This window comes from Pongo abelii, chromosome 2 (assembly GCF_028885655.2).
Source record: "Pongo abelii isolate AG06213 chromosome 2, NHGRI_mPonAbe1-v2.0_pri, whole genome shotgun sequence".
Classification (NCBI taxonomy): domain Eukaryota; kingdom Metazoa; phylum Chordata; class Mammalia; order Primates; family Hominidae; genus Pongo; species Pongo abelii.
Window position 1 is genome coordinate 84,227,692 of NC_085928.1, and position 19,143 is coordinate 84,246,834.

General features: G+C 39.3%; 1 long non-coding RNA gene across 1 annotated transcript in view; it reads right to left on the reverse strand.

Moving 5' to 3' along the window:
* Nucleotides 1-19,143, reverse strand: part of LOC129058552 (uncharacterized) — a 71,438-nt gene that overhangs the window by 46,314 nt on the left and 5,981 nt on the right. The window contains exons 2-3 of the long non-coding RNA XR_008523722.2: nucleotides 12,083-12,324; nucleotides 11,013-11,165 (exon numbers count right to left, since the gene is read on the reverse strand). This is a non-coding gene — a long non-coding RNA (uncharacterized LOC129058552). The remainder of the gene's footprint in view (nucleotides 1-11,012; nucleotides 11,166-12,082; nucleotides 12,325-19,143) is intronic.

Genomic DNA, 19,143 nt, shown 5'->3' on the forward strand with positions numbered 1-19,143 from the left:
CTGCCTCTCTCACTCCTTTTCCTCTGCATCTTTCGTTTTGCTATCAATGTTAAGATCCAAGATCTGCACAAGGTAGAAGGAAACAGATTATTCAGTTTAGATTCTCATCTCTGGAAAACAAAGCAAAAAGCCTTTCTTGGAACCAGCCTAAATGACGGTCTTCTACGATAAGGTTTGTAGTCAAAGCCCCTGTCAACAAATGAAAATTCGAATGCTTTCCTTAGCCTCTTCCATGTATGTATCTTTCAAGGACCTAGTGAAGAACCACAGATTAGGGTGAAACAAAATTCAGGTGGGAGGCAGCAGAGCATGGTGGCTGGGAGGGGTTTCCTGGCATCAGAGGCTTTGCTGCTTACTGGCTCCATGTCTTTGGGCAAACAGCTTGTTTTCTCAAAGCCTACATTTCATTTGGTGGTATATGATGAGTTGTTGACAAATATCAGCTAATTTTATTATTATTTTTGAGGTACTGCTGGTCTAATATCATCTACTAGTTTCTATTCCAATCAGAAATTATATGTCTGCCTAATGTTTAATTTGTGACAACTGGAAGAAGTGGATTTGTAAAAACAGAGAAGATAAATCATGAAAAATAATAGGAAACTATTATGCTTTTATCGTCGTATATCAGTGAAAAGCATGCAATGGTTCTGTTTCCACTATATGTCTAGACTTGTGCCACTCATTGTAGGAATATAAAAGAAATGTGAGACATTGTTCTTTGGGTCAAAGAACTGCCAATCTAACTGAGGAAATGAGACGGACAGAATAATGAGAGCGCAATCCCAGGCAGAATTGCGTAGACCTGTTAGTGATGAGGCAGATGTGAAATTAGGGATAGACCAGTTTGAGTACAAAGATTAGGAAAAAAACAGGAAGGAAGAGCTGCACCAAGCCTGAATAAGGTCAGCTGGAGACAGGCAGAAGGAAAAACTGTGGGCATTCTGGGAGGAAGGCTCAATATGAACAGACGGACAGACACAGAAATAGACATGGTGTAGGTTGTAAGACTCAATAACAGGTTGGCAAACTATGGCTTGCAGTCCAAATTTGGCCCAGGCCTATTTTTGTAAATAAAGTTTTATTGGAATACATACACATGACAAAAGAAATGGACATGGCAAGAGCTCGAAATAGAGATCATACCTTGCTTCAAACAACAAGCAGATGCAGCTAAATTTCTGATAGTGGACAAATGGAAGCCACCGATAGTTACTGAGTCAAGGAGAAGTAGGAGGAGAAGTTACAGCAGAGTTAGGATTCACATTTTTACTTACTATGAACACTGCCTCCCAGATGTTAATTTTGAACAGTAGCATGAGTAATAGCTACACAGTAAGAAATTCATGACTACAGGAAATAAAGGAAACATATTATAAATAAAGAATATAAAGAAATTAAGAAACTTTTTTTTTTTTTTTTTTTTTGAGACAGAGTCTCGCTCTGTCGCCCGGGCTGGAGTGCAGTGGCACAATCTCGGCTCACTGCAAGCTCCACCTCCCGGATTCACGCCATTCTCCTGCCTCAGCCTCCCGAGTAGCTGAGACTAAAGGCATGTGCCACCACTCTCGGCTAACATTTTTTTTGTATTTTTACTAGAGACAGGGTTTTGCTTTGTTAGTCAGGACGGTCTCGATCTCCTGACCTCGTAATCCGCCTGCCTTGGCCTCCCAAAGTGCTGGGATTACAGACGTGAGCCACCGCGTCCGGCCTAAAGAAACATATTATAAGATTCCTAGTCTTAAAGACTGGAAATTATTTGCACTTTTCACTAAAATGAATTTTAAGAAGCCAACATCAAAGCAGAGATTATGAGATGAGTTGAGATTCTGCAATTCTGATCATAGCGACGTATTAGTGTCTAGTGGAATACTGTATTAATAGGAAAATTGGACCCAATTCTTCTAACCATTATCTTAATTCAAGGCAATTACATGAAATACCAACCCAACTTTTTCTTCACAAGAAATGTATCCACTCAGTCTTTCCTTCATCCCCAGAATAAAATGATAACAAAAACAATTTTTACATGGCAGAGCTATTCCACTTGAAAATGGTGTCAGCTAATATTTTGTTTCAAAATGAGAAAGTCAAACCAAATGGAACTTGAATCTTTTAGAAGGGCTTAGGCCCTTTAGCTGTGCCCCAAACTTGATGAGAATCAGTGAATTATTTAATGGTATTCTTGAGAAACAACCCAAGAAGACATGGTGAAATGATAAGATGCTAAGTCCAAAGGGACTTTATTTCATCTAGTCAATTAGAATTATCTTTGGAATTTATGATACAAGTCAGAGTGCTACATACATTTTGCAATACGAAATAAAATTAGTTCCATAAATGTTCCCAACTGAAAGAGCAAAAGAACCAAAAAAACATGAGGACTCATAAATAATCGGTTGTCTGTCTTCTCTACTGGCAGTATCACAATACAATTTCTTAATGAAATCAAATTAGGTACATCTTGGGGGGCCAGATGGAATATCATGTTGTCATTTGAATCCCCTGAATTACCGTGCAGAATCGGTTTGTAGAAATCCCTGTGTATTCTAGCCCCAACTCAAGGACAACAGATTATTGGAGGAACAAAATCTTTAAATTGGTAAAAAACAAAAGGCCCTTCTCGTTAAGATGTTGCCTTCCAGCAAGCACTACTAATACTCAGCAGGTGATGTGAAACTCTGTCACCTACCGCCTCCATTCTGGTGCCTAAACAGGTTTAGATCTCAAAGTCTTTCTTCCCCTTGATAAGAACTACTTCTTAAAAATGTTGATGAAGATTTCATAGGTTTCTTTGAAAATAATTATTAAAAAAGAAATGGCCCCTAGGTTTTATCTATGCATAGCAATAAGTCTCAGCTGCAAGCTAGTTTTTTTAAGTCAAGATTTTTGCTTCCAAAAAAACAGATTTGTACAAATGCATTAAAAACCTTATTAATTGAAGCAGGCTACAGTCCAATTACTCTGGTGGCTTGAAAACAATCCCAAAATGATAAAATATATAATGATGATGGCTTTTTTTCCCTGTTAATATCACCACAATCTCAGAAAATCTTTGAGCCGTTGCACTGAAAATGATTTGGATCCTTAAAGACAATTAATCACAGAAGACCAAAGAGAGGTTTTGAAAAGTGAAAAAACTAAATATAATCAGGCCTAGTAGAAATACATTTGGCATTATTTAAACAAGCTATGTTTTTCTTGACTGCTCTTTTAGCATTTTGCCACTTCCTCATTTTGCCACAGATGTTTTATTTTATAAGTGGATGAACTTCATCATTTTCATTGACTAAAATGTCTAAAAATAGGTAAACAGTTATAAAAACAGCAAAAGGTTAACAAGGCTGAAAGAGAGGCCATATGCTGGCTTCTTTCTTGAAAAGTAAACATATCAAACTGAAATAAAAGAAAATCTAATATGAAAAAATATATTTTAACTGAAAATGAGAACTCATTACACTAATTATGACAGGAAATGTGTTTTGGTAGCCTCTTACTGAAAAAGGTTTTCTCACGTCTCACATCCTCCCTTCTCTTCCCACCTCCCCACCCTGAATGTACACACACACAGGGAATGTTTTCCATGAACAGCCAATGTGGTGAAAAGAGGAAATGCTCTAAAGTAACTTTCCATGGAAAATAAAATTCCAACATTTAACTCCCTTCTTGAAGCTATGGCATCATAATCTCCAGAGGGCCTCTGCTAGAATACAAATATTTCATTTCATTCACCATTACCAACACTTTCAGAACTTGGTTCTGCCATTTTCTCACTTTCTGGCACTAAGAAACTTGCTTAAACATTCTAAATCTCACTCCTTCATTGGTAAATAACAAGGTATGTTTATATAAGGATGCATGTTTCCTATGGTTGTTGGGAAGACAATGCGGAATGATGTCCATAAAGGGCTTACTTTGCATCATGCCTGAATTGTAAAAGGCGCTCAATCAACAGTAGCTGCTACTGCTATTATCATTATTATTATTAATTATTATTGTTACTATTCTCATTAGCTAATGGGAAAGGAATGAGATCCAAGTAGCCTCAATCAGATGATTAGAAGGCAAAGAGAAATGTGTGGATGAAAGCGATGGAAGATGAGGAGTTTGCAGGCCCTGCCATCCCAAACTGCACAGGGAGGGGAAGACTCTGCAATAAACACCACCACCTCTTTGACAAGTTTGCCTGCAGCCAGGCCTGGCTCTGTTGACTCATCTGCCACTACCACAGATGCCACAGTCTCCATACTGGTGGGCAGACTAATAGAAGAAAATCAGTGCAAATCCAGAGCATTTGCATAATTTCAGCTCCTTTGGTCATTTCCTAGGAGAGGTCAAAAATTGTACTCTTTTTGTCTAGGGTGCCTGAAGACCCATGTTCCTGTTGAATTTTTGCTTTCCGTTTTAATCTTTTAGCTCTTGATTGTGGAAAAATAAAGAATTGAGGAGACAGAGAAAGCTAAAGGAAAGAATAAAAGAGAATAAACGTGACTTTTAGATCCATATTTAGTACTCTTTTCTGCAAAATTCATGTGGGGATTTGGCTAATCACATAACTGCAATTGGTGCTCAGCCCAGTCCCTCATATGCTGCAGGAACACCATCATTTGTCTGGTAGTGATGCACAAGTGCATTTTTAACTCTACCTTTAAGGCCTTTGGATTGTTTCTGCCTATGAAAGCAGAGCCAAGCAAGAATTTCCTGAGCTTCTGGGTTCTGGACTTGAAGAAGCATTTATTCACAGAGAGTATTCAGGGAACTCACATTCCACCACATTTTAATAGTTGTTACCCAAGTTGCCAATAAGTGTGAGAAAGTCAAAAAAAGCCAAACAGGGTTCCTTACTGCAAGACTTCTCACAGCCTTGAATGTTTTAACATGGAATATTAATTCCTAAGAACAGCACTTCTGTTTGTCACCACCAGGCCAGCCCTACAAGAGCTCCTGAAGGAAGCACTAAACATGAAAAGGAACAACCGGTACCAGCCACTGCAAAAACACGCCAAATCGTAAAGACCATCGATGCTAGGAAGAAACTGCATCAACTAACGAGAAAAATAACCAGCTAACATCATAATGACAGGATCAAATTCACACATAACAATATTAACCGTAACTGTAAATGGGCTAAATGCTCCAATTAAAAGACACAGACTGGCAAATTGGATAAAGAGTCAAGACCCATCAGTGTGCTGTATTCAGGAGACCCATCTCAACTGCAGAGACACACATAGGCTCAAAATAAAGGGATGGAGGAAGATCTACCAAGCAAATGGAAAACAAAAAAAGGCAGGGGTTGCAATCCTAGTCTCTGATAAAACAGGCTTTAAACCAACACAGATCAAAAGAGACAAAGAAGGCCATTACATAATGTCAAAGGGAACAATTCAACAAGAAGAGCTAACTATCCTAAACATATATGCACCCAATACAGGAGCACCCAGATTCATAAAGCAAGTCCTTAGAGACTTACAAAGAGACTTAGACTCCCACACAATAATAATGGGAGACTTTAACACCCCACTGTCAACATTAGGACAAATCCGCGAGACAGAAAGTTAGCAAGGATATCCAGGAATTGAACTCAGCTCTGCACCAAGCAGACCTAATAGACATCTACAGAACTCTCCACCCCAAATCAACAGAATATACATTCTTCTCAGCACCACAACGCACTTATTCCAAAATTGACCACGTAGTTGGAAGTAAAGCACTCCTCAGCAAATGTAAAAGAATAGAAATTATAATAAACTGTCTTTCAGACCACAGTGCAATCAAACTAGAAGTCAGGATTAAGAAACTCACTCAAAACCGCTCAACTACATGGAAACTGAACAACCTGCTCCTGAATGACTACTGGGTACATAACGAAATGAAGGCAGAAATAAAGATGTTCTTTGACACCAATGAGAACAAAGACACAACATACCAGAATCTCTGGGACACATTCAAAGCAGTGTGTAGAGGGAAATTTATAGCACTAAATGCCCACAAGAGAAAGCAGGAAAGATCTAAAATTGACACCCTAACATCACAATTAAAAGAACTAGAGAAGCAAGAGCAAACACATTCAAAAGCTAGTAGAAGGCAAGAAATAAGTAAGATCAGAGCAGAACTAAAGGAGATAGAGACACAAAAAACCCCTTCAAAAAATCAATGAATCCAGGAGCTGGTTTTTTGAAAAGATCAACAAAATTGATAGACTGCTAGCAAGATTAATAAAGAAGAAAAGAGAGAAGAATCAAATAGACACAATAAAAAATGATAAAGCAGATATCACCACCGATCCCACAGAAATACAAACTACCATCAGAGAATACAACAAAAACCTCTACGCAAATAAACTATAAAATCTCGAAGAAATGGATAAATTCCTCAACACATACACCCTCCCAAGAATAAACCAGGAAGAAGCTGAAACTCTGAATAGAACAATAACAGGCTCTGAAATTAAGGCAATAATTAATAGCTTACCAACCAAAAAAAGTCCAGAAGCAGATGGATTCACAGCCGAATTCTATCAGAGGTAAAAGGAGGAGCTGGTACCATTCCTTCTGAAACTATTCCAATCGATAGAAAAAGAGGGAATCCTCCCTCACTCATTTTATGAGGCCAGCATCATCCTGATACCAAAGCCTGGCACAGACACAACAGAAAAAGAGAATTTTAGACCAATATCCCTGATGAACTTCGATGCAAAAATCCTCAATAAAATACTGGCAAACCAAATCCAGCAGCACATCAAAAAGCTTATCCACCATGAGCAAGTGGGCTTCATCCCTGGGATGCAAGGCTGGTTCAACATATGCAAATCAATAAACATAATCCAGCATATAAACAGAACCAAAGACAAAAACCACATGATTATCTCAATAGATGCAGAAAAGGCCTTTGACAAAATTCAACAGTCCTTCATGCTAAAACCTATCAATAAATTAGGTATTGATGGGATGTATCTCAAAATAATAAGAGCTATTTATGACAAACCCACAGCCAATATCATGCTGAATGGGCAAAAATTGAAAGCATTCCCTTTGAAAACTGGCACAAGACAAGGATGCCCTCTCTCACCACTCCTATTCAACATAGTGTTGGAAGTTCTGGCCAGGGCAATCAGGCAGGAGAAAGAAATAAAGGGTATTCAAGTAGGAAAAGAGGAAGTCAAATTGTCCCTGTTTGCAGATGACATGATTGTATATCTAGACAACCCCATCGTCTCAGCCCAAAGTCTCCTTAGCTGATAGGCAACTTTAGCAAAGTCTCAGGATACAAAATCAATGTGCAAAAATCACAAGCATTCTTATACACCAATAACAGACAAACAGCCAAATCATGAGTGAACTCCCATTCACAATTGCTTCAAAGAGAATAAAATACCTAGGAATCCAACTTATAAGGGATGTGAAGGACCTCTTCAAGGAGAACTACAAACCACTGCTCAAGGAAAGAAGAGAGGATACAAACAAATGGAAGAACATTCCATGCTCATGGGTAGGAAGAATCAATATCACGAAAATGGCCATACTGCCCAAGGTAATTTATAGATTCAATGCCATCCCCATCAAGCTACTGATGACTTTCTTCACAGAATTGGAAAAGACTACTCTAAAGTTCATATGGAACCAAAAAAGAGCCCGCATTGCCAAGTCAATCCTAAGCCAAAAGAATAAAGCTGGAGGCATCACGCTACCTGACTTCAAACTACACTACAAGGCTACAGTAACCAAAACAGCATGGTACTGGTACCAAAACAGAGATATAGACCAGTGAGTGGAACAGAACAGAGCCCTCAGAAATAATGCTACATATCTACAACCATCTGATCTTTGACAAACCTGACAAAAACAAGAAATGGGGAAAGGATTCCCCATTTAATAAATGGTGCTGGGAAAACTGGCTAGCCATATGTAGAAAGCTGAAAGCGGATCCCTTCCTTACACCTTATACAAAAATTAACTCAAGATGGATTAAAGACTTACATGTTAGACCTAAAACCATAAAAACCCTAGAAGAAAACCTAGGCAATACCATTCAGGACATAGGCATGGGCAAGGACTTCATGTCTAAAACACCAAAAGCAATGGCAGCAAAAGTCAAAATTGACAAATGGGATCTAATTAAACTCAAGAGCTTCTGCACAGCAAAAGAAACTACCATCAGAGTGAACAAGCAACCTACAGCATGGGAGAAAATTTTTGCAATCTACTCATCTGACAAAGGGCTAATATCCAGAATCTACAAAGAACTCAAACAAACTTACACAAAAAAAACAAACAACCCCATCACAAAGTGGGCGAAGGATGTGAAGAGACACTTCTCAAAAGAAGACATTTATGCAGCCAAAAGACACATGAAAAAATGCTCATCATCACTGGCCATCAGAGAAATGCAAATCAAAACCACAATGAGATTCCATCTCACACCATTTAGAATGGCAATCATTAAAAAGTCAGGAAACAACAGGTGCCGGAGAGGATGTGCAGAATTCAGAACACTTTTACGCTGTTGGTGGGACTGTAAACTAGTTCAAGCATTGTGGAAGACAGTGTGGCGATTCCTCAAGGATCTAGAACTAGAAATACCATTTGACCCAGCAATCCCATTACTGGGTATATACCCAAAGGATTATAAATCATGCTGCTATAAAGGCACAAGCACATGTATGTTTATTGTGGCACTATTCACAATAGCAAAGACTTGGAACCAACCCAAACGTCCATCAGTGATAGACTGGATTAAGAAAATGTGGCACATATACACCATGGAATACTATGCAGCCATAAAAAAGGATGAGTTCATGTCCTTTGTAGGGACAGGGATGAAGCTGGAAACCATCATTCTCAGCAAGCTATCGCAAGGACAAAAAACCAAACACCACATGTTCTCACTCATAGGAGGGAACTGAACAATGAGAACACTTGGACACAGGAAGGGGAACATCACACACCGGGGCCTGATGTGGGATGGGGGAAGGGGGAGGGATAGCATTAGGAGATATACCTAATGTAAATGACGAGTTAATGGGTGCAGCACACCAACATTGCACATGTATACATATGTAACAAACCTGCACGTTGTGCACATGTACCCTAGAATTTAAAGTACAATAAAAAAAAACAGAAAGAAAGACACCTCAAGTAAGACCTGATGACAGGAAATGTCAACAATGCAAATTTCTAAACATTGCAGATACTAAGTAATGTCTCAATTACCAAAGACAAGATGTATAGGTTGATTTTCCCTGTACACTGGGTAAATAAACCACTTGTTAACATTTAAAAAAAAAAAAAAGAACAGCACTTCTGGCCACCCAGTACTTTTTTTTAAATCACAGAACATTTCCCCAAAACACTGAGGGAAGTCCCAAGATGGTTTTTTTTGTTTGTTTGTTTGGTTGGTTGGTTTTTTTTGAGACGGAGTCTCGCTCTGTCGCCCAGGCTGGAGTGCAGTGGCATGATCTCGGCTCACTGCAAGCTCCGCCTCCAGGGTTCACACCATTCTCCTGCCTCAGCCTCCCTAGTAGCTGGGACTACAGGCGCCTGCCACCATGCCCGGCTAATTTTTTGTGCTTTTAGTAGAGATGGGGTTTCACCGTGTTGGCCAGGATGGTCTCGATCTCCTGACCTCGTGATCTACCCGCCTCGGCCTCCCAAAGTGCTGGGATTACAGACGTGAGCCACAGCACCCAGCCCCAAGATGGTTTTACATCTAAATTTGCTCTTTTTGTCTTAACTTATGTTGACTGGTAAGTATGTAAGATCTATTTAAGGGAGGAATTTTAAAATCCCATGATCATCCTTAGTAATGCTGGTATTACTCTGTGTTCAGGACACAGAGCTCTGAATCTTTAACTAACACCACAAGTCTTGAGATATATACAAAGATGGACAACTCATGCAATATCATACACCTGAATTCTATGAAAAACATTTTTCTTAAACTCCAGCATAGATACTTGAGGATTAAAGCCAGAAGTTACTTTGAGAGTTGGAGGAAAGACAGGGTGGTTGGTTCTGTCCCTAAAGACATTCTCCATAAGTGGCCCCTTTTCAAACTCCATGGAGTAGATGGGCACAGGCAGGTGCCTCTTTTATATGTTCATGCTCACCCATAACCTACAGAACTGATCAGATGCATATGGATTTGGCTGAAACATGTGAACTTTGCTAAAGGTAATGATTTTGTTTTGACTGCAGGCAAATACATTGAAGAAAAGAATAAATGTGTGTCTTGAGGAATCAGGGACTATGCTCCCCAGAAGCAGGCAACCTTTCTGAAGTCTCCTCATAGTGAACAGGGTTGATTTTGCCTGAAATCCCCTCTTCCTCCTTCAGTCAGTCACCAAGTTTTATTTATCTTTTAGACACCTCCATGTCTTGGGGGTAGGTGAAGGAAAGAGTCCAGACATTCTTACTCCATTGGAAGACAGATTATGTTAGCCAATTGAATTCCCTCTGTCCTCAGGATAAAATCCTGTGTCACAGGTCACTAGGTGTGGGAAGTTCTCTCTCCGCTTTGGAAATAGTAGATAGTAAGGGTCTTAAGCCTGGAGTAAAGACCATCATTGCCACGAGGGCAAAGATGGCCTTCTTGTAAATGAAACCAACACTGAGGAGAACAGACTTGGAAAATGGCAAAGTAAAGACTCCTGGTGACAATGTTCAAACGCTACCCTGTAGGTCGTTGAATAATCTCTGCCTCTAACAAGAGGAACCAAGCAAGAATTTCCTGAGCTTCTGGTTTCTGGACTTGAGGAAGCATTTTTTTCACAGAGTTTTCCAGAGAGCCCTTGGATCTAGCCACACCTCTGAAATATATCCCTCCAAAATTTCAACTTACAGGCGCAGTAGTGTCTTTTCTGCTTCAGCTAGTTTGAGCTGGGTTTCTAAAGCTGCAATAAGAAAGTGGTTGAATAATCCACTCCTATTCTTAAAAATTCATGCAAAATTTGCATTCTCCTTCATAATACATCCATGTGTGTTTTAAAAAGAAAAATATGTTAAATTATTTACCTTTGAGTAAAGTTGACTTTCCAGGAGGATGTGCCATGTTTATACAGTGCCTTCTCTCGCCCCTCGCTCACTGCTGAGGACCCCAGTTTTGAGTTGCATGGTTGTGGAATAAGAATGTAACAGTGCCTTTCTGAGACTTTCAGTCTTACTACCCTGAAAGAAAGAGAAGGAGGAGCGGAATGAAAGAAGATGAAGAAGAATTACATCCTAGGGAGGCTGAGGTACTGGCCTCCTTTGCCTGGAGCTCCATTGACTACAATTCATAAAGCAACATGACTGACCATAACTGAGCACTTACTATGTGCCAAATGCTTTATATGTATGATTTTACTCCTCATAACAACCTTTGAGGAGGCTACTCTTATTGCTTCTAGTTTATATTTTTTTAAAAAAAGAAACTCATTCAGCCTTTAAAAAATTATGCAAGACTACAAACCTAAAAATAACAAAGCCAGAGTCAAAACCTAGACAAATTAGGAACTTAAAATCAACATTATCACCATCATCATCATCATCATCATCATCATCATCACATTTACTATATGCCAGAAACTGTTCAAGTGTTTTACCTAAATAATGGAACAGGTAGTTAATTTTATCCTTTTCTCAAAAATGGGAAAACCAAAATTAACTGACTTGCTTAAAATGACACAGCAAGTATGTTTCAAAACTAGATGATCTTGCTCCAGAGTCTACAAACTTGATAGTAGATTATTGATCATAGTTATCTTCTTTCCTTAGCCTTTTAGGGTAGATAAAAAGGAAGAACAGTGCTTCCTTGTATGGTAGAAGAGGCCCCAAGACCCTTATACCATCCTATCTATGTACGAGAACTTCCCATTGACAAACAGAAAACTTTGCCGCAGCAAAGCCTCACCATTCTCTACATCACACTCAAAGTTGCACCTTCTACAGTCTGGCCCAATTCATGTCTTCTGATTTCACTGGGTCATGTCAAAGACCCTTCTTGGTAGTAGAATAAAAAGGGGCAAGTAGGTACATCAGTTTTCTATGGCTGATGTAACAAATTACCACAAATTTAGTGCCTTAAAAAAACAAAAATGTATTACCTTACACATCTAGAGGTCAGACATTACAGTGGGTCAGCAGGGCTGTGTTCCTTCTGGAGGCTCTAGTGGAAAATCTGTTTCCTCGCCTTCTCTAGCTTCTAGAGGCTTCCCACATTCTTGGTTTTTGCCCCTTCCTTCATCTTTAAAGTCCTCAGTGTAGTATCTTCAAGTCTTCCTTTGACTCTGACCCTCATGGCTTCCTCTTTCCCTCTTAAGGACCCTTGTGATGACATTGAGCACCCCTGGATAATCAAAAAAAAAATGCTTCACATCTCAAGATTCTTAATCACATCTACAAAGTCCCCTTTCCCTTGTAAAGGTAACAAAGTCAGAGGTTCCAAGGATAGGATGCAGACATCTTTGAAGAGCCATTATTTTGACTCCCATAGCAGGTAAAAGAGATTTTACCTTCCCCAGGGACCAACAGACACTGCTGCTGGAAAATAACTTCAAGCTTCATGATTTCAGTTTGGAGTCACATCTCTTTCCTCCAGCTCCGGATCATGGATTGGAACCAGCAGACTCTCCTGCTCAGTCCAGGAGGGAGCTAGAGAAAGGGGTTGAGACCATTCACACCATTATCCCTTTCTCTTCTGGCCTAAAGGCCATATCACCTTTAACTCACAGCATTGCCATTTCTGGTTGTCAGATGCATTCATCTCTGGGAATGTACTGCATCTGAAACTTCCAGAGTAAGTTTCCACAGTTCTCTCTTTAATACTTGTGTTTTCAAACACAGTATGAGCAGTGATTATTTCCTTCTTTAGGTCTGAGATCACTGTGCTTTCCATACTTCATAATAGCAAGTGATTTATTTGTTTTAGAGCCTGCATTCTTGGATTCCCTCCCAGGCTATGTTTGAATGGCATTATAGGATTTTGCCAATCTTTGTTTTCTTTGCTATAGTATCAGAGAAATGGAACTGAAATACCCACAGTTTTCAGACACTTCTTAACCAATTGACTTCACTTCCATAGTAAAAAAAAAAAAAAAAGTAAACTCTTCATTTCAGTCTCAAATACAATTATGGAGTCTCTTCACTCTCTTAAATCTTCGACTAAATGAAAGCAGTCATGGGTCAAAGTTGGCTTTGTTAAATTTACAGACAAATTATACACATTCTGAATGACAAATAGAAAAAACAAACTCTCCTTACCCACATATTAGGGCTGAGAAGAGGGGCCCTAAATTTAAGAACGTCATTTGTCCTAACAATAGGTATTTTCAAAGCTTTGACCAAATCTTTGGAATTGAAAGGAGACCTGGAATGGAGCTTTAAGGGAGAACTAAGGAAAACTGCATTATTCTGCATAAGAAAGTGGAAGACTTTTTGTTTTTGCTTTTTTTATTTTCTTAGAGGTAGCCATAGACAATATATAAATAAATCAAAGTCATGGTGTTTCAAAATACTTCACAAAAAATAGATGATAGCATGTACCTCAGATATACGTAAAACTATTATGTATCTACAGTAATTAAAAATAAAAGGGTATAAAAAGGTGAAGAACCCTTGAGTAATATCCCAAAGTATAAAAACCAGGGCAGTATATGGCTGATATGGTTTTGCTCTCACCTTGAATTGTAATCCCTATAATCCCCATGCGTCAAGGTTGGAACCAGGTGAAGGTAACTGAATCATGCTGTCAAGGTTGGAACCAGATGAAGGTAACAGCATTACCCCCATGCTGTTCTCATGATAGTCAGTGAGTCTCACGAGATCTTATGGTTTTATAAGCGTCTGGCATTTCCCCTGTTTGCACTCACTCAGTCCTGAAGCCCTGTGAAGAAGGTGCCTGCTTGTGCTTTGCCTTCTGCCATGTTTGTAAGTTTCCTGAGGCCTCCCCAACAATGCGGAACTGTGAGTCAATTAAGCCTCTTTCCTTTATAAATTACCCAGTCTAGGGCAGCAGTAAAGAATTACCCAGTTCTTCATAGCAGCATGAGAACTAAGTAATACAATGGCACATACACCACTCTGGAGCCAATTACTCCAAAGAGGTTACATATGCCGAAATTACAAATAGGTTATTGACAGGAAGTTGGGGTGGTTTAAAAGGAACCCTAAGACACAAGAATGACATCAGTGAAAATAGCATCCATCTTCCCCTTGGTTCTATGGCAAAGGTTTGGCAATAAACAGAAAAACAAAAAAAGGCAGGGGTTGCAATCCTAGTCTCTGATAAAACAGACTTTAAACCAACACAGACCAAAAGAGACAAAGAAGGCCATTACATAATGTCAAAGGGAACAATTCAACAAGAAGAGCTAACTATCCTAAACATATATGCACCCAATACAGGAGCACCCAGATTCATAAAGCAAGTCCTTAGAGACTTACAAAGAGACTTAGACTCCCACACAATAATAATGGGAGACTTTAACACCCCACTGTCAACATTAGGACAAATCCGCGAGACAGAAGGTTAGCAAGGATATCCACGAATTGAACTCAGCTCTGCACCAAGCAGACCTAATAGACATCTACAGAACTCTCCACCCCAAATCAACAGAATATACGTTCTTCTCAGCACCACAACGCACTTATTCCAAAATTGACCACGTAGTTGGAAGTAAAGCACTCCTCAGCAAATGTAAAAGAATAGAAATTATAACCAACTGTCTTTCAGACCACAGTGCAATCAAACTAGAAGTCAGGATTAAGAAACTCACTCAAAACCGCTCAACCACATGGAAACTGAACAACCTGCTCCTGAATGACTACTGGGTACATAACGAAATGAAGGCAGAAATAAAGATGTTCTTTGACACCAATGAGAACAAAGACACAACATACCAGAATCTCTGGGACACATTCAAAGCAGTGTGTAGAGGGAAATTTATAGCACTAAATGCCCACAAGAGAAAGCAGGAAAGATCTAAAATTGACACCCTAACATCACAATTAAAAGAACTAGAGAAGCAAGAGCAAACACATTCAAAAGCTAGCAGAAGGCAAGAAATAAGTAAGATCAGAGCAGAACTGAAGGGAATAGAGACACAAAAACCCCTTCAAAAAATCAATGAATCCAGGAGCTAGTTTTTTGAAAAGATCAACAAAATTGATAGACTGCTAGCAAGACTAATAAAGAAGAAAAGAGAGAAGAATCAAATAGAAGCAATAAAAAATGATAAAGGGGATATCACCACCATCCCACAGAAATACAAACCACCATCAAAGAATACTATAAACACCTCTATGCAAATGAACTATATAATCTCGAAGAAATGGATAAATTCCTCAACACATACACCCTCCCAAGAATAAACCAGAAGAAGTTGAATCTCTGAATAGACCAACAACAGGCTCTGAAATTGAGGCAATAATTAATAGCTTACCAACCAAAAAAAGTCCAGGACCAGATGGATTCACAGCCGAATTCTACCAGAGGTACAAGGAGGAGCTGGTACCATTCCTTCCGAAACTATTCCAATCGATAGAAAAAGAGGGAATCCTCCCTCACTCATTTTATGAGGCCAGCATCATCCTGATACCAAAGCCTGGCAGAGACACAACAGAAAAAGAGAATTTTAGACCAATATCCCTGATGAACATCGATGCAAAAATCCTCAATAAAATACTGGCAAACCAAATCCAGCAGCACATCAAGAAGCTTATCCACCATGATCAAGTGGGCTTCATCCCTGGGATGCAAGGCTGGTTCAACATATGCAAATCAATAAACGTAATCCAGCATATAAACAGAACCAAAGACAAAAACCACATGATTATCTCAACAGATGCAGAAAAGGCCTTTGACAAAATTCAACAACACTTCATGCTAAAAACTATCAATAAATTAGGCATTGATGGTACGTATCTCAAAATAATAAGAGCTATTTATGACAAACCCACAGCCAATATCATGCTGAATGGGCAAAAATTGGAAGCACTCCCTTTGAAAACTGGCACAAGACAAGGATGCCCTCTCTCACCACTCCTATTCAACATAGTGTTGGAAGTTCTGGCCAGGGCAATCAGGCAGGAGAAAGAAATAAAGGGTATTCAAGTAGGAAAAGAGGAAGTCAAATTGTCCCTGTTTGCAGATGACATGATTGTATATCTAGAAAACCCCATCGTCTCAGCCCAAAATCTCCTTAAGCTGGTAGGCAACTTCAGCAAAGTCTCACGATACAAAATCAATGTGCAAAAATCACAAGCATTCTTATACACCAATAACAGACAAACAGCCAAATCATGAGTGAACTCCCATTCACAAGTGCTTCAAAGAGAATAAAATACCTAGGAATCCAACTTACAAGGGACATGAAGGACTTCTTCAAGGAGAACTATAAACCACTGCTCAATGAAATAAAAGAGGATACAAACAAATGGAAGAACATTCCATGCGCATGGATAGGAAGAATCAATATCGTGAAAGTGGCCATACTGCCCAAGGTAATTTATAGCTTCAATGCCATCCCCATCAAGCTACTGATGACTTTCTTCACAGAATTGGAAAAAACTACTCTAAAGTTCATATGGAACCAAAAAAGAGCCCGCATTGCCAAGTCAATCCTAAGCCAAAAGAACAAAGCTGGAGGCATCACGCTACCTGATTTCAAACTACACTACAAGGCTACAGTAACCAAAACAGCATGGTACTGGTACCAAAACAGAGATATAGACCAATGGAACAGAACAGAGCCCTCAGAAATAATGCCACATATCTACAACCATCTGATCTTTGACAAACCTGACAAAAACAAGAAATGGGGAAAGGATTCCCCATTTAATAAATGGTGCTGGGAAAACTGGCTAGCCATATGTAGAAAGCTGAAAGCAGATCCCTTCCTTAAACCTTATACAAAAATTAATTCAAGATGGATTAAAGACTTACATGTTAGACCTAAAACCATAAAAACCCTAGAAGAAAACCTAGGCAATACCATTCAGGACATAGGCATGGGCAAGGACTTCATGTCTAAAACACCAAAAGCAATGGCAACAGAAGTCAAAATTGACAAATGGGATCTAATTAAACTCAAGAGCTTCTGCACAGCAAAAGAAACTACCATCAGAGTGAACAAGCAACCTACAGAATGGGAGAAAATTTTTGCAGTCTACTCATCTGACAAAGGGCTAATATCCAGAATCTACAATGAACTCAAAACAAATTTACAAGAAAAAAACAAACAGCCCCATCAAAAAGTGGGTGAAGTATATGAACAGACACTTCTCAAAAGAAGACATTTATGCAGCCAACACATGAAAAAATGCTCATCATCACTGGCCATCAGAGAAATGCAAATCAAAACCACAATGAGATTCCATCTCACACCAGTTAGAATGGCAATCATTAAAAAGTCAGGATACAACAGGTGCTGGAGAGGATGTGGAGAAATAGGAACACTTTTACACTGTTGGTGGGACTGTAAACTAGTTCAAGCATTGTGGAAGTCAGGGTGGTGATTCCTCAGGGATCTTGAACTAGAAATACCATTTGAGCCAGCAATCCCATTACTGGGTATATACCCAAAGGATTATAAATCACGCTGCTATAAAGACACATGGACATGAATGTTTATTGTGGCACTATTCACAATAGCAAAGACCTGGAACCAACCCAAATGTCCAACAATGATAGACTGGATTAAGTAAATGTGGCACATATACAACATGGAATACTATGCAGCCATAAAAAATGATGAGTTCATGTCCTTTGCAGGGACAGGGATGAAGCTGGAAACCATCATTCTCAGCAAGCTATCGCAAGGACAAAAAACCAAACACCGCATGTTCTCACTCATAGGTGGGAATTGAACAATGAGAACACATGGACACAGGAAGGGGAACATCACACACCGGGGCCTGTTGTGGGGTGGGGGTAGGGGGGAGGGATAGCATTAACATGTTAAATGACGAGTTAATGGGTGCAGCACACCAACATGGCACATGTACACATATGTAACTAACCTGCACATTGTGCACATGTACCCTAAAACTTTAAGTATAATTAAAAAAAGGAAAAAATAAAAAAATAAACAGGAAAGGTCTTAGGGTTGATCCAAGGAGCATTGCTCCTGATAAGCTGTGGTTTTATTCCCTTTGGAGAAGTAGCATAGGAGTGGTAGAAATCACATGGACTTGGTTAACCACTAAGACCTGGGTACAAATCCTACTTCCACCTCTCATTAGCTGTAAGTCCTTGGACTACTTACTTCATCTCTGAGTCTTAGTGTCCAACTTCGCCCAACTTTATAAGGCTCAGGAAAAATACAAAAGGACAGAACGCCATGAGGGAAGGGCAGGCCCTTAATACACATTCCCTTCCTCTTTCTTATGCTGTGGTTATTGGTTTCCCTCAGATGACTATTTAAAATAAGAGTCTGAAACACTCCACAAATGTGTGAGAGCAGAGCTGCTCATCTAGCATTTCAGGTTTTTATTACGCAAACTGATAAGACATATTCTGTAATTCGTGCATGTTCTTTTTTTGCCTAATGACACTAATCTGCTTTTATCTTAGCCATTTAACTGAGTTTCATGATTAGCACAGGCAAGGTTTTAGGGATTTAAATCATTTGTTTGATGTTTTTGCTTTTAGGCATGTTTGATTATTTATTAAAATCGATAAAATCAGCTGTGTCAACTAGTTATTAAAACTATAATTCTTTTATTGGCTAATACCAGGAGGGCTGAGGCAAAAGAAAAACTAAAACACTACATGAATTCTTGATTATGAAGCAAGTTTCTATAGGGGTGGCCTACATACTTTGCATTAACTGAAGCCTGTTTAGAACAAGTCTGTTCTATCTTTAGTCAATAAGGAAAGGACCAAGTGGGTAAGCATATGTGCAACTCATGTTCTAATTTATGCTTTAAAATAAAAACAAGTTTGAAAGAAGCAATGTGTTCTGGTCTTCAGAAAAGAAATACCAAGTACGTGCTAAGGGAGAGTGGTGAATAGTATCCAAAGACGACTTCCCTCCATTCCTTCCCACCCTGTACCTGCATGTCATTCCAACCATCAAGAGGTAAATGCTCTGCCCCTTTTTCTGAATCTGGTCCTGCCTGTGACCTGCTTTGGCTGGTGGAATATGGTGGGGGTGACACTCTGCCA